The 17012-nt window shown below is 40.9% G+C and overlaps 1 protein-coding gene across 2 annotated transcripts in view; it reads left to right on the top strand.

Moving 5' to 3' along the window:
* Nucleotides 1-17012, top strand: part of LOC121393379 (synaptoporin-like) — a 140550-nt gene that overhangs the window by 92045 nt on the left and 31493 nt on the right. The window lies entirely within an intron of this gene.

Below are 17012 nucleotides of genomic sequence, written 5' to 3'. Positions count from 1 at the left end.
AATCTTTAAATACTGAAACAACCATTAATTAACCATAACTATTTATCCTATTCATTATCCATAATGAAGACTATTTATAAGATACATAAAAACAGTCCCTACAGTTGGTGAATTTCTAGAATTATTGACAGACAGGCCTCCTTTAAAGGAGGGAACTTATGAAATAACCGAGCTGCATATTAAAAGTGGAGCGGGAGAGTTGATAATAAAAGTACTTGGATCCAATAGTGGCCATCATCAGGGTCAATCAGGGTTGCTCGCTCATTAGATCATCAATAATCACTTTCATTTGACAATTTCATCTACAACTTTTTAATTGGGAAATAGGACTTGTTGATGGCTCATGCCCAGCTTATTGAAACAAGGGGGTGTCCATGCCAATTGGAAGGAAAATATCTTGGCATGTTCCGTGGAAATAGTTTTTTCAACAATTGTTCAAGTTGAAATATCACTTGTTGCTTGTAGCGTTAATTATTAATGGATACGTGTGGCATTGTGATGCAGGTCGGGAAAAACTCAACCAGCACCCGACTCTAACACGCAAAAACTTCACCCGCACCCAGGACCGCCATCAGAAATCGCAGGGCCCCATACGACAAAATTTCCTGGGCCCCTTGGGCTGCACCCACCGCAAGCCCCACCTAAAGGTCCGCCCTCCCCACCCCACAGGTCCACCCCCACCACACAGTAAAAAAACAAAAAAAAATATTGGTGGCTAGGGTTCCCACATGTTAATAGAAAATAAAAAGATACTGTGGTCAGGGCCCCCCATAAAAAACATTTGTGGCCAGGGCCCCCCCCATTAAAAAATATTGGTGGCTAGGACTCCACATAAGAAAAAAAAAAAATTGGTGGCTAGGCCCCCCCCCACATTATGAGAATATTGGTGGCCAGGGCCCCTTAAACGTCCATGCCATCACAAAGTCAGCAGCTCTCAGAAAGATGGGGGGCCCGGCTAATCAAGTAAGTGTGGCGTGGCCGGGCCCCCCCTTACCCTCGGGCCCCCTACAACTCTCCCCCCTGTCCCCCCCTGATGGCTGCCCCGCCCGCACCCAACCCTAACCTGGAAAATGTTGCCAATATAGGACCCACAACCAAGCCGTATCTATGTCTTCTTTCTCTGTACAATGCATCTGTGTGCACCTCTGGTTCCAAGGCAGGGAATCTTAGTGAGAAGTGGAGGAATGCTCTAGCAAAGAGATATTGGGCTGGAGATATATAGGAGTTTGACCTTTGAATGAAGTGTCTCCTAGAAATTGCATTCCTTCTCTTTGTAATCAGCAAGGTCATCTCTGTTACATATCTGTATATTATCAGTGGCGTAACTAGAGTGCGCCAGGCCCCCCTGCAAAAAAATCCTCAGAAGGGCCCAGTGCACTCCAATCACCATCCTCCCGCCCACTTCCCATCCCACCTCTGCCCCATCCATCACCTGCCTCTGCCCACTCCCCTACCAGACTCTGAAGAGGAAATAGCCCCCACAGTCTGGGCCCCCCCTGTTCCCCAGCACCCCTGCAACTGCGGGGTCTGCTTCCTATATAGTTACACCACTGTATATTATAATATATATATACAGGTATATATATATATATATATATATATCTTCCCCTTTAAAGGACTAGTAACCAATTTTTTTTAAAAGAATTCGTTGGTATACTAACAAAAAAAAACACCAAGACAAATAAAGCCTTTATTAAAGCGGACCCGTCACCCAAAAAAATGATTCAAAATCCTATTTTATCACATTAGTCCAGCAAAATTAACTTTAATTACACTATATCAATTATTTGAATCTTGTTTCCTTCAGTCTAGGAATTCATAATTATAACAAGCAGGCAGGAGCCATTTTGTGGACACTGTTATTAAGACAAGTCTTGTATCATCTCAGAATCTTGTTTGTGCACCAGAATGGGGGACCTGATGTCCATCCCCATGTCCTGGTTACACAATTAAACAGTGAAGAGAACGGGAATGTGGGGAGAGCAGTGACATCTAGGAAGTGCTGAATGGAAAGTGAAAGTAATTGTCTGCCCCACCTCTATGATTAGGCATAGAGGAGGGGCAGACAATATTTGATGGACAGCTGAGGTTTTTAACTGAGCTCACAACAGCTATGAATGCTTTAATAAAAAATAGAAATTGGATTTCATGTTTAATTTGAAAAGGACTTTTATTATACAGATTTTTGTGTCTGGGTGACAGGTCCACTTTAAGAAATAACTTACCAGTTCCGCACCTCTTCAGAAAAGGCAACAGGGCGACAATCCAGCATGTGGCGCGCAATGTCTCCTCCCTGGCTATCTCCTATAAGGAAGACAGGGAGGAGATATCGAGCGCCGGACGATGGAGCATAAATGGAGTTCCAGTGAGTTATTTCTTAATAAAGACTTTGCGATTTAAAAGATTTATTTGTCTTGGTGTTGTTTTTTTTTGTTTAATTTGTCTTGGTGGTTTTTTTTCACTGTATACTAACAATTTTTTTTTTTTAATTTATGTTACTAGTCCTTTAAGAGAAAAAGCTTCCGCTGCTTGGATTTCCTTTCTTAGCACTCTGATAGAAAGGCAGGTATGGGGGTCTTTCTGTACTAATGAAAGAACTGACTTTTTAACAGGGGCAAATCAAATCTATGGGATTAGATAATAAAACTTACAATGCTAGAAACAGGCCTAGTAACATTGATTGCTCTAGTGTTTTAAAACAAATATCTGATTGGTTGACATGGATGGATATGGATTAACTATTAGAAATATATGTACAAGTATGGGATCCGTTATCTGGAAACCCATTATCCAGAAAGCTCTGAATTATGGAAAGCCTGATCAAATACCGTATATACTCGTGTATAAGCCGACCCGCGTATAAGCCGAGGTACCTAATTTTACCTAGAAAAACTGGGTAAACTTATTGACTCGTGTATAAGCCTAGACACAACTAAGACCCTTTATGCTACAATCACTACAGCGCAAACTAAATCACTGAAAATTTGTCCCCCCCCCAGTGGATTTATATTACAGATATTTTTCAGCTGAGACAAAATATACTTTCCACTAGCAATTATACACACATAGACACACATATACTTTACACACACACTCTTCCCACAAAATAATCACACACACATACTATACACACAAACTCCCCACACATATACTATATACACACACAAACTCTCTGACCACACCATCATACAATGACACACACATATACTATATACACACACTCCCCACACAATAATGACAAGGCTGATAACATATATTAATGCAGAGCCAGGGTGTCCAACCTGTAGACTTCCAGCTGCACTATAGGAACTGCACAACATAGGGAAGCAGGTACAAGCGCAACAATAACTGGCACATACACGGGTTGAGTGACAGGGAACACCTGGAGGGTTGCTCAGGCCTGCAAGTGAGGGAGGATCCCCGGCCTGTAGTGGTTGTTGCTACCACCGCACTCTTTTAAGCCGCTCCCTGTACTGTTAGCTTGTTTAGAAAGAAAAGGCCCCAGTCGTAGGACTTTGCTGTGCGCCTGCTCTTACCTGGGTCCCGGCGGCGCTCCGTTCATAGGCCCAGGCTGCGGGGAACGCAGGAAGCAGCGGGTCGGTAAAGGTGGTGGGAGGGTAGCTGTCCATCTTCCTGGAAACTGGGAGCCTGCAATTTCCTCGCTTTCTCGCCTCCTGCCAGCCCCTTACCTCATCCCTGGGAGGCGGCAGCGGTGTTGACGCAGGCTGAGGGAGGGACGGACTGCAGGGAGAGGGGTTACCTCAGACTTTCACACTCCGTGGGATCTTGGAATTCAAGCTGCGCCCCCATGTCGCTTTATTTCCCAGCATGCATCGCTCATGGCGGCGCCTCCTCTCCTCTCTCCCCCTTGTGCTGAGAAAGTTTCTAATACCGGTAGTTCTCTGCAAATTTACCGGTGAGGCAGCTGTCTTCTGCCTTCTACCGTATTTCATCTACAATAGGTTTTTCTATCATTGTACCATACTTACCCGAGTATAAGCCGAGGTCAATTTTTTCAGCACATTTTGGGTGCTGAAAAACTCGGCTTATACACGAGTATATACGGTAATCCAAATTTGTAAAAATGATTTCCTTTTTCTGTGTAATAATAAAACAGTCGCGTGTACTTGATCCCAACTAAGATATAATTAATCCTTATTGGAAGCAAAAACAGCTTATTGGGTTTATTTCATGTTTATATGATTTTCTAGTAGACTTAAGGTGGCCATAGATGTTACAATTACGATATTACCTGCGAGTTTGTTTTCAATACAAATGTGAAGAGCTGAATCATCAGATACATATATAATATATATATACAGTTTTCTATTATATAACAAATTCAGCCAGAATCAACAATATCCAAGAATATATATTAAGCCACAGCTTGGGACATTTATAAAACTCCCACCTAGTTGGGTGGGCTGATAAAGGTCATGAATCCATCTGTGTGAACTTTACTTAGGTCTCCTTACTGGATCATGCTGTAATTTATATGTAGATTAGTGTTCATTTATCTTAGATGTCCGGGGTAAAAGGCTTACAAACCACCTAGAAATGATTAATTGTCTTGCCATCTACATTTCATATTAAATAGATGTATTTAATTGATAACTGACCAAAGAAATTCCCATCAGTCACATGTATTTGACCTTACAATATTGGTGCTCTGCTTTAGAAAATCCTATTTATTTGGGGTTTTTAAAGCAGAAATTCTAATGTGACCCTGACGCTGTATCGTTGGTAAAGTGTCATGTGATTGGCAGTTGCCAATGGCTGCTAGAGCTGCAATATCTGTAGCTGAACTTTGTGAAATGAAGGATATCATAGGCCAGATCGGAAGAAGTAAATAACCAATTATGTTACATGATGTTGCATGGCAACCTGGGGTACGTTTCTTGCATGCGTTGCTCAAGATTATTATAGAGTCCCTTAACTTGCATGAAATATGTCATCAACGTATCATCCTGCAACCCTTATAATACCATCAATGTCTCCCATTCTAGCCTGAATTAAGAACGTTTCAACTGTAAAAAGGGGACATTATTTCCTGCTGCCCTCTTTAGCTGGCCATACATGTCCAGAATGTGTCTTATTCCTACCATAATATCCCATCAAGTTGTTTAGACCAATAATACTAGTAGATTGAGTAGTATCAGTCCTGATGGAAAATGGGGAGCAAAGTGGATCCCTAGTTTTAAACCATGGCAAAGAACAAGAGTTTGTGTAATAAATATCATCAAAGCAATTCCGTTTATATCAGTAAATACAAGGATGAAGCTTATTAAAGTCTTTAATACCTTGCCCAGTAGATTTTATTGTACCGTAATCTAAAAAAATTAGATTGATCCCCACGGTATCCCCCATAGTGTGTTTTCCCTGTAAACTGTTTAAAAAGCTGTCAGTGATGTGCATTGAATTTCTTCTATGGTTATATTTTTATAATGCCATCTATCAGAAGATACAGCTTATCAAAAACATCAATAGTCCATTAACGTTATGTGTCAGGCTATGGATTGCACTTAAAGTGTCTGCAATGGATAATGTACTTTTAATGAGTTACTTAATCCCAGGCATTTGGGAAAGCTCTGTGTTGGATAGAAACACATTATACCCATCTGGGTGCAGCCTATAGCATTATCAGTAAAGCACCAGATAATACCCAATTTACCCATACACACAAAATATAGCAGCAGGCAGTCTAGAAAACTAGCAGACGTGTTTTATTTGCCCCATAACTTCTTGAGAGGTAGAGCTGTCAGTCATCAAAGCATTGTGAGACCTCATAAAGCAAAGCTTAATGTTTAAGGGCTCTCATTGAATCAACAAATTCATTGCTGTTGTTGTGGGTTTGATTTTCTTAATGTACCAGTAACTAGTAGCCTTGGAGACAAAGATCACTTGAAAACCCCTTGGGAGATAAATACATATAATACACAAAAGCCATGAATATCTTGTAAATTATATCCTTATAAACGGTGAGTAGTGATGTCATCAGTTATAAACGGTGAGTAGTGATGTCATTTCTGTCACATGACTCAGTAAAATTTGTGTATTATAATAAATAAAGTACCCCCAGTTGTAAAATATGAGGATATTATAAGTTACCTCGGAGTTCCATGACCTGTATAAAAACACTCGGCCTTCGGCCTCGTGTTTTTATATGGTCATGAAACTCCTCGGTAACTTATAATATCCTTATATTTTACAAGAGGGGGTACTTTATTCACTATATATTGACAATAGGCAAACTCTACTATAATGGGTGCTGAACCATGCTTCCTACTATATATATATATAAACTTGAAAAAATAATGCAACTTTTCATGCATGCATTGTGCCATTAATCAAGCATTACATTTTTGATATTTGAAATATTTTATTTTGATATTCACTTTAAATGACATCACTGTTCAATAAGTATCTACAGTAACTAAGGATTTGTGCAAAATAGCTCCACATCTAAAATGAAAATGCTGTGGACATAATATGTGAGTGAAAACCGAAGCATCAAAGTATCTCCACAATGCCTGCTTTCAGGAAAGGGTAGGGGCCGCTGAGGAGGCAGAGGTGGGAAGGGGAGTCCTTCAGGCAGGAGCTGTTTATAGACACTGAACAAGGAGAGAAAAGGACATGAACATGGTGATGAGGTAGAAGAGTGAAGGCCCCCATACACGGGCCGATATAAGCTTATTGGCTCATGTTTGGGGTCATCTGACGGGCTTTCCCGATCGATATCTGGCCAAAAGTTGGGCAGATCTCAATCGAGCAGGTTAAAAAATCCCTTCTGATTGCGGCCGCATCTGTGTGTTTATGTGGTCCCACGATCCGACCGCCCGTATCAGATGTGTTATGATCCGATCGTTGGGCCCTACGGCCCGCGATCGGATCAGCCCAATATCGCCCACCTCAATGTGGGTATATCGGGGACAGATCTGCTTGTTTGGCGACATCGCCAAACAAATGAATCTCTACGTCTATGGTCACCTTTAGAGTGACCATAGACAACTTGATGGAATGAAGCAGATGGAAGACTGAGTGGTATAGTGTGGGTGAAGTGGTAGAAACAGGACAGGAGTAGATGAAGAACAATGGCAGAACAGCAAGAGACGGAGCGGACGAAGACTCTGGGACAGGACAGTGTGGGTGTAGAATCAGATCAGGATAGGCAGTAGTGATGGGTGAATCTGACCCGTTTCGCTTCGCCAAAAATGCAAAAAAATGCATTAAAGTCTATGAGTGTCAAATTTATTACGGCGCACGATTTTTCACTCATTCTCTTCTATGGCCGTCATTTTGAGGGGAAACGCGACTAAGAATTTCACTCATCACTACTAGGCAGAGCTGGACAGACTGGAACAGTACAGACTGGAGCAGGACAGACTGGAACAGGAGCAGGATAGAAACCAGACAAGGCAGAGTAAGACAAGGCACAGTCAGGGGCCAGAGCAGGGAACAGAGCTAGGGACCATGCCACAGTGCTCAGTAAGACCAATGCTCAGGCACTAGTTGCAAGGGGAACTGGCCTTATATAGGACAGGGTCAGCCCTGATTGGCTGACCCCAGCCTAGAAATTAGGCTGCTGCTGGAAATAGGCTGAAACAGCCAGGTGACTGGTAATGAGCAAGCCTACTAGCTGCTCACCTGGGCCAATTGTGGAGCCACAAAACCAAAGGTCCCTGGCTTGAATCCAAGCAGAGTCTCACAGCCTGGTGGCATCCACATCAAGATGAATGTGTGGCTCTTCAAGTTTAGCCATGAAGGGATTTGCATATGATGGGAAGATGTTGGACACCGTAGCAATTCCCCCAGAGCTGGAAATAATGCTGAACAATTGAATAAAATAGTATCCAATGCTTGCAGGAAAACGCCACGTAATGTTCATGAATGATAATTGTCCCATTCTTCCAAGATCCACTGACATGTTTATGTACCTTCCACATGTTGTATTGAGGTCTACAAACTGTCTGAAGGGTTAAGGGCTCTCATTGAAACAACAAATCTATTGTCAGATTTCATCTTCTGAATGCACCAAAACATAACTTTACTAACTCTAGGGAGAGCTAAAGATATCTAGTAAATGAGTGAAATATGGAAATAAAGTTCTCGCCAAAGCCCCCGTTTCTTTATAGGAAAAGCATTAAGACATATGAAAAAACACCATTTTTTATTTGTACAAAACCTATAAAATACATTTAAATAACAGTACAGCTCCCCAAAATTTATAGAAAACATAGAGTATTTGTACATATGTAAATATATCTATTTATATAGAACAGAATATAGTAAGATGTAGAGAGTGATATTCTGAGACAATTTGCAGTTGATTTTTATTTATTTTTTTATTTGGGATTTTTGAGTTATTTTGTTTTTTTATTCAGCAGCTCTCCAGTTTGCAATTTCAGAAATCTGGTTGCTAGGGTCAATACGACCCTAGCAACTATTTATGGATTTGAATAAGAGACCGGAATAAGAATAGGAGAGGATCTGAATAGAAAGATGAGTAATAAAATGTAGCAAAAGCAATTAATGTGTAGCCTTATAGAGTATGTATTTTTCTTTCCCACGGAGTCAGTAACCCAATTTTGAAAGCTGGAAAAAATCAGAAGAAGGGCAATAATTCAAAAACTATAAAAAAAAAAGGAAAAAAATAAATCCAATTGAAAAGTTGCTTAGAATTAGGCATTCTGCAACATACTAAAACTTACAATAAAGATGAACCACCCAGTTTAAAGAGATACTAGTATCACCTTTGGTAATTATACTTTATTTATAATTTGGCTTTTTTTTTTAAATCCTTTCATAGCATCCTGCTTTTTTGTCTCTCTTTCATCTCATGAATCTATTTCTAAGGCTTCCAGCTTACATTATATTACCGTTAAAATGAGTTTCCCCTTTAAATAGATGGTGACAGTTATCCAATCAGCCTACAAATTCATTTTTTGGAAACTTACAGGCTAGTGAACACGACTTTAATTTTCTGCTTATTACACAGAAACCCTGCACGTTCCAACCAGGGGTTGAAAAAACCCTGAGGTGGTTCAATATAATTTAGGAAATCGATATTTGCCAGCAATTTAATGCTTTGATGCATGTCCTCCTAATCAGCACAGTGAGTTAATACATTGTGCACTCAATAAGAAGTAAGAACTAATTGAAAAAAGGAAATGTCACAAAAAGCAAACTACAGGTATGGGATCAGTTATTCGGAAACCTAATATCCAGAAAGCAGCCGCCTCCCATAGACTCCATTATAATCAAATAATCCAATTATTTAGCTTGTACTTGATCCCAATTAATCCTAATTGGAAGCAAAACCAGCCAATTGGGTTTATTTAATGTTTATTTAAATTTCTAGTGCATTTAAAGTAAGTCGATCTTAATTTTGGAAAGATCCATTACCCGGATACCCCCCAGGTCCTGAGTATTCTGGATAAAGGGTCCCATACCTGTATTCAGGGAGCGCGCTGGCAGCCATTGCTGGGAAATGAAGTCCTGCTAATGAAAGGAATTCTTCACGGCAGATCCTGATTTAATTTTTTTGTTGTCGCCGTTAATAAGGAAGAATTATCTGCAGCCGAGTTTCTGTTGCTTATTGTTACAGTTATATATATAAATAGGGGGATTATTGATTAATACTATTATGTGTTTATTGCTTGTGACTCGACTCACGCGCTGATGGGAAATTACGGAAAGTTTTTTTTATTACAGGTTGAACTCTCCATTAAAATCTTTATTATCCGGATAAAATGAAGTCTATGGGAGATGGCCTTTCCATGATTTGGAGGTTTCTGGATAACGGGTTTACGGATAACAGATTCCATACCTGTACTCCTATAGTTAGCCATAATAACACAATTGTACAGGGCGGACTGGGACCGCTGTCCAGGGCCCCCCTACTGTGAGGCTCCTCCCGGCACTGCCCGGCCCACACGCATTGAGGCGCACCCATGAGGATGCACAAACGGCAGCACGCATGTACAAGCGACGCTGTGCGGTGCCGAAATACAATATTTCTGCCATTTCCAATACCAGAAGAGGCATCTGCCGGGAGCCCATGAGGTTCAGGGCCCACCGGGTTTTTTCCCGGTATCCCGCCGGGCCAGTCCGACCCTGCAATTGTATCTGTTTGTTTGCCCTTTGGGTTAATGGCTATAGATGGAACCACTATTAAATAACTAAAAGAATGGTGTGCCATGCGCTGTGTTTTTGACAGATGCCCAAATTTGGGAAGCTTCGTCTGTATATGTTGCATCTCTGTTGTAGCTTCAGACTGTTGCAAACTATCTGTAGCTATTGCCAGTGATACAGTTACCAAATAAGTCACTTGTTTTTTTGGATTTTCAGATATATATATATACACACACACATACAGAATATATCTGCTCCAGGTGTATCATGTGATTTCCCCACTATGAGCTGGAAGTTGTGCCCCTGGGAGGTGTATGTTGTCCTTCCCTCTGCGGCAAAGGGAAAAAAAGCATCTCATCATTTATGGATTATATATATATAACCAAGGTATTTTTCTGCACAATGGCAAGGAATCTGGGATTGAAGTGATGGAATGCCCTACAGGCAGTTGTTTAATCCTTGGGTATGTTGAAATTGCAGCTTCGATGAGATACTCATTCAGTCCCAGCCAGAAATTGACTTGGTCACATCCACTTTATAAATTTTTATTTCCCCAGACACGAACATTTGGCAGTTTATTAGGGGTCCCATTACGGGTGATTAGACCGATACACTCATTAAGGACATGCCATATTCTTCCCCTGTGTTTCCATGCAAGTCTGACAAACATTGCTTAAAGGAGAAGGAAAGCTATGGAGGCATTTTATTGCCAACAGAGTAGCTGCAATAGTGCAAGCTAGAATGTTATATTTATTCTGTAGAATATTTTACTATACCTCTCTGTTTGTTTAGGACAGCAGTTGCAGTATTAGCTTGGTGTGACAGCACTTCCTGCCTGAGTCTCTCCCTGCTCACTTATAGCTCTGGGCTCAGATTAGAGCAGATAAGGGGCAGAGGAAGAGGAACAAACTGAGCATGCTCAAGCCCAAGCCCTGGAGGTTTAAACTGAAAACAGGAAGTCTGATACAGAAGCCCATGAGTACACAATAGAAGGAAAGAAATGTGCTGTTTCTTTTGACAGAAGACTCAGAGCAGCATTACTTTGAGGGTTTACTAGTGTATTTATATAGACCTTTCTGATAAAGCTTACTTAGTTTTAGCCTTTCCTTCTCCTTTAAGCTCTAGGACTAGAGACATGATGCATGGGGTTGGGCATTGCAGGGAATTAGTGATGTGCGGGCCGGACAGATACCCACGGGTTCGGGCCCACCTCGTACTTTTCTTCGTGGGTGGTGACAAGCCACCGAGTTCCGGGTTCTTTTTTTTATAGATGCTGCGCCTGCTCGTCCTGACCGTTTTGTGACACTGTCGGCGGGGCAGGAAGTAAAGGAAGTAGGATGCGGGCAGACACGGGCTAAAGGGGACGGGTTCTGTTCGGGGGCGGGTTGGGGAAATCCCGACCCGCACTTCACTACAGGAGGGAATGACACTATATTTCTCCCAATAATGAATAACGAAAGACAAAAAATGGACTAATGAGTGAGGCATTTATTGGGAGAAGTAATATTAGACATTATACATCTTTATGCACAGTTGTTGTTTGTTTCTCTATACTTCTCCATACCTGTCTCCAACTCCTAGCCCCCCACTACACTCCTTCTCCGCATCTCTCCCTACCACTGATTAGGGAAATGAGGCCCAGGGCAAATGGTATTTACTTAATCCTAAAGTCATGGGATGAGCCCATTCATCAGGAGCTACCAAAGTATTTTCTGATACAGTTATGGGATCTGTTATTTGGAAACCTGTTATTCAGAAAGCTCAAATTACAGAAAGGTTATCTCCCACAGACTCCATTTTATCCAAATATTCCAATTTTTGTAAAAAATATAATTAATCCTTATTAGGAGCAAAACCAGCCCATCGGGTTTTTTTAATGTTTATATGGATTTTCTAGTAGACTTAAGATATGAAGATCCAAATTACAGAGAGATCCATTATACGGAAAACCCCAGGTCCCAAACATTCCTGTACCCCATACCTGTAGTATTTGTTCATCTTATTTAGGGACTTATCTGGAATTAATAGCTACAAGGAATGCAGCTGAAACACTATTGTGCAGGAAAATAAATCCAACCCCCCAGAAGTTACATAAAACAATTACATAAATAAACAGTCCAAGTACAAAGCATTGCAAAGTGGGCCACCAAGCTCCTCAGTAGAGTCAACAATGAGAACAGGGATACGACTGATATATTAAATAAAACCCTTTGCTTCAGTTTATATTAAAGTGATTCTGTTGCAGGAAAACATGTTTTTTTCAAAATGCATCAGTTAATAGTGCTGCTCCCGCAGACTCCTGCACTGAAATCTGTTTCTCAAAAGAGCAATTTTGAATTTAATTTAATTGTCAGTTTCCCAGCTGCCCCCAGTCATGTGACTAGTGCTCTGATAAACTTCAGTCACTCTTTACTGCTGTACTGCAAGTTGGAGTGAGATCACCCACGCCCTTCCCCCCCCCCAGCAGCCTAACAACAGAACAATGGGAAGGTAACCAGCTCCCTAACACAAGATAACAGCTCCCTGGTAGATCTAAGAACAGCACTCAATAGTAAAATCCAGGTCCCACTGAGACACATTCAGTTACATTGAGTAGGAGAAACAACAGCCTGTCAGAAAGCAGTTCCATCCTAAAGTGCTGGCTCTTTCTGAAAGCACATGACCAGGCAAAATGACCTGAGATGCACCTACACACCAATATTACAACTAAATACACTTGTTGGTTCAGGAATGAAATTTTATATTGTAGAGTGAATTATTTGCAGTGTAAACAGTGTCATTTAGAAATAAAAACGACACCATAAAAATCATGACAGAATCCCTTTAAGGAGAATCCATTAACTAATAATTTAAAATGTATAAATGATTCAAAAACACCTGAAATAAAATCTCGGGCCGGCAACAACAAAAGGGGCAAAGGTAAAACAATCGCCGGAATCGGCGAAACGCGCAAATTCACTGCAAATTCACACCTGGAGAATAAATTCGCCCATCACTACTACGGAGTCCTGCATCAGTTAGGCATGATGTCACTTTCGCTATGCATGATGTCACTTCATCACATCTACCCGGATATGACGTCACACCTGGGTAACATGGAATGAGGCAAAATCAGAAAATTTCAATTTGCATTTGGCCTGGTTCTGCTAGCCAGTGGAAGATGATGATGAGCAGGTTAGCTGGTCCAGGTCAAATCATTGCTTTGCAGATCCTATTTGGGAGTGGGCCTATTGAACTAGACCCATGTAGGACTCTATTAGGACAGGTACTTCCTTTAACTCTAGTGGAAGACACACTGCCGGGTCAGTGGGCACCAATGAGAATGGGTGCACTTGGCTGGACATCCTCATGCAATTTGTGCATGTGCAGTGATATAACTATTGTATTTGCCAATTTGGGAAGCCATAGGTGCCATTTTTGTTAACGGTTGTTATGTCTCTGCCCATAACAACACTTCCTCCGATAGTTTTGGTGCCAAAACTTCCCATTTAAACCCTTTCTGTCATTTCCTCATTGCTAAAGTTGGCTTCTGGTTTTCTCAAGCTCCTGCTCAAGTCTTTCTGTGCATTTTGAGCCTGTTTTTTTGACTTTGGCCTGCCCTTTGACTACAAAACTTGCCGCCTGTCCAGAACTCTGCCTGTTTTTGACTCCTCTTCACTTGGCCCGTGTCTTTACCTTGTTTTGGAACTTCTGAACTCTGAAGTTGGTAGGATCCCAGCTAGAACCACAGCAGAAAGTTCTAGGACAAAAAAAGGGCATGGGTGCAAACCAGGACTAACTGGGATCTCCTGCTTTACAGAAGAGTCAGATCTGTACCGGCAACCTAACTCCATGTTCCAGCTTAATTAATATGTTACATCTAGTCTTACCTGAGCAACCACCAAAAAAGTCCAAGAAATCAGGAGTAGGGAAGTGTCTTTCAGACTGTAGGCAAGACTTGGCCTCACTTGCAAGTGTGAATTGACAGGGCTTCATGTTCCCCTTTCAAGCCTGTGGATGCTGCTATATCTTTGTGTTGTGCTTCAAATGGTCAAGGCCTGGGATTCACCTAGAATAAAAAAAATTGTGACACATTGGTGAAAAAAAAGAACCACTGGTTTAGAGAAAGTTGTATAGATGACAGATAGAAGGATGCAACTGACAGTCAGGGCTGAACAGAGATCACCACCTGTGCAATAGAGAAAGCCTCACCCCCTGACACATTAAAGAACAGAAAGAACATTCTGCCTGGAAATGTATAAAATATTAAAAACAATAAAATATTATAATATAAAAACAAACTTGTTCAACCTGGGGGCTTCATTACTCCTTTATTTACCTTACATATGTTACTGTGCTATGCTGGATTCAGAGATACGTTATGATTTAGGAGGACTGTACCTGCTGTTGTGTTAAATGAATGCTGTCTGCAGATAATTAGAGTGCCAGTTCCCTGGCTCATTTCTCACCTCTGGAAACTTTATACCAGGCGCAGAGCTAAAAGGGAGTATTGATAAAAATTGAATATTAAAAAAGACCAGTGATTGTTATCGTCACAACCCGGGATATAAATACTATTCCAGAGATCATGAATTATTCACAGGACATGACAGCAACGATATACTTAATACGTAATGAAAGAAGAAAGGGAAAAGGTGAATGATTAATATCAACTGTTTACTGCACTGTCGACCTACCAATGAATTCACTTCAAAGAGAAAACGATAGTTAAACACATGCAGATGTAGCCTTTAGAAAATAACTACAGCAGCTTCTGTAAGGTCTTCTCTAAGGGAGGTTCCTTTTGATTTATAGCAAGGCTTATGCCTGGTCGGTGGCATAAAAGAAAGGATACAGGGGGGACATGCAGCATCCTTTCCTCCTAGTCATTCTGTGGCCCTTATATGTCATATAAATAGCAACGTGCCCAGGGGTCTTCTCTCTAGTGTCAGACCTGTTCCTGGTGTGCTCAGTGCGGATTAATGAGATGTGAGCGATTACACTACATACACTTTCCCCAGGCCCCCCTTCTAGGCTTCTCCCACAAGTTTACGAATATACAGGTATGGGATCTGTTATCCAGAAAGCTCCAAATTACGGAAGGGCAGTTTCTCATAGACTCTGTTTTATCCAAATAATCCAAATCAAATAAAAATGATTTCCTTTTTCTGTGTAATAATAAAACAGTAGCTTGTTCTTGATCCCAACTAAGATATAATTAATCCTTATTGGAAGCAAAACCAGCCTATTGGGTTCATTTAATGTTTATATGATTTTCTAGTAGACTTAAAGGGCATGTAAAGGCAAAAAATAAAATCCCATTTTTACTTTCTTTAATGAAAAAGAAACCTATCTCCAATATACTTTAATAAAAAAATGTGTACCATTTTTATAAGAAACCTGACTGTATGCAGTGAAATTCTCCCTTCATTTACTGCTGTGGATAGGAATTGTCAGACGGTCCCTAACTGCTCTGCAAGGAAACAATCATACTTATGAACAGCAGGGGGAGCCCCCGACTTACTTCCCAGCCATGCAGAACTCAAGCAGCTTTGTTTGTTTCCCTGTAGAGCAGTCGGCGACTGTGTAGAGATTTGTATTGGATTTTATTTTTGCCTTTACATCCCCTTTACTGTTTCCAACTCCAGCTGCAGGGACAAAGATCATGGAGCCAGATTTAAACAGATAAACTGGGATTCTATTTGGAGGATTATTTTGCTGCAGCCGCTGGTTCTGCAGAGTTGGAGAAAGTTTGTATTAATATAAAAACTATAAAATCCACATTAGATTACATGACAACACAGGACCCAGTGCAGTCTGTATATTCTGATTATTAATCAGTCTTGTTGTATCGGCTTCTGGCAGATATTATTTGACTTGTGCTGTTTTATCATTTATGACAATCCCTAAGCAGCCCAGATCACACTGAGCATGTGCACAGTCTTGGTCTTGCAAAGATGTATAACAAAGTTACAAGATGGTGACCCCCTGTGGCCAACTTTGAAAGCATAAATCATTTGTTTGATTAGGCTTGTGGTGCAGTAAGTTCATGTTTATGTTTAGTATACAAAATACAGCATTTCTAGCCTTATTCTATTTTAGACTTTACTTCCCCTTTAGGGTATGAAGATCAATAATTATGGAAATATCCTTTATCTAGAAGACCCCAGGTCCTGAGCATTCTGGATAATAGGTCCCATACTTGTTTAATATGTAATCATGGTCACGAAGGGCCCATTATCTAGTTTTTTTCTCTTATTATCTATTTGTATTTTGTCTTCTTTTATATTTATCTCTGCTGCTGGGCCTGGGTACGGTTGGGATGGTGCATGGTTGGTAACTACTGGGAGAAAATTAGGCAGTAAGACCTGAGTCAAGCCTGGATTTATTTATTTGGTGCCCTTAGACTGACAGGTCCTAGAGCCCTCCTGCTTTGGTGCACGATGCCCCACCCCGTGTGAGCATGCATGAATGTGCCTGGTCGCTGGGGAGCTGCGACTTCCCAAGTGCTCCCTATAATGTGCTTTTCTGGTCCAAATCCAGCCTGAGCTCTCTAAGATGTGTTGGATTCAGAACATGCCAGGGAAATGAAAAAGCTAGATGAGCATCTAAACACTTCAGTCTAGGGTAGCCTATTCATTTATCTGCCCCTGCATAAAGGCTGCTACTTGGGGGAACTCTCTTTAATCCCACCAATCAAAAGGTGTGCCATTATGAGTTTGACATATACAGACCCATAGGAACATGGTCAAATTTTGACTCGTCCTCCGCTCTAACCCATTAAAATAAATTAGCAGTTAGATTTATTTTTCTTATGCAGTCAGAATATTTAAAGAAAAATATGACTGTTGTGATGGGTTATTGTACACTGACCAACAGCACTTACGTTATTATATAGAGAA

Source organism: Xenopus laevis, chromosome 4S (genome assembly GCF_017654675.1).
Source record: "Xenopus laevis strain J_2021 chromosome 4S, Xenopus_laevis_v10.1, whole genome shotgun sequence".
Lineage (NCBI taxonomy): Eukaryota > Metazoa > Chordata > Amphibia > Anura > Pipidae > Xenopus > Xenopus laevis.
The sequence above is the reverse complement of the archived record's forward strand: the minus strand, read 5'-3'. Positions and strand labels throughout refer to the sequence as shown.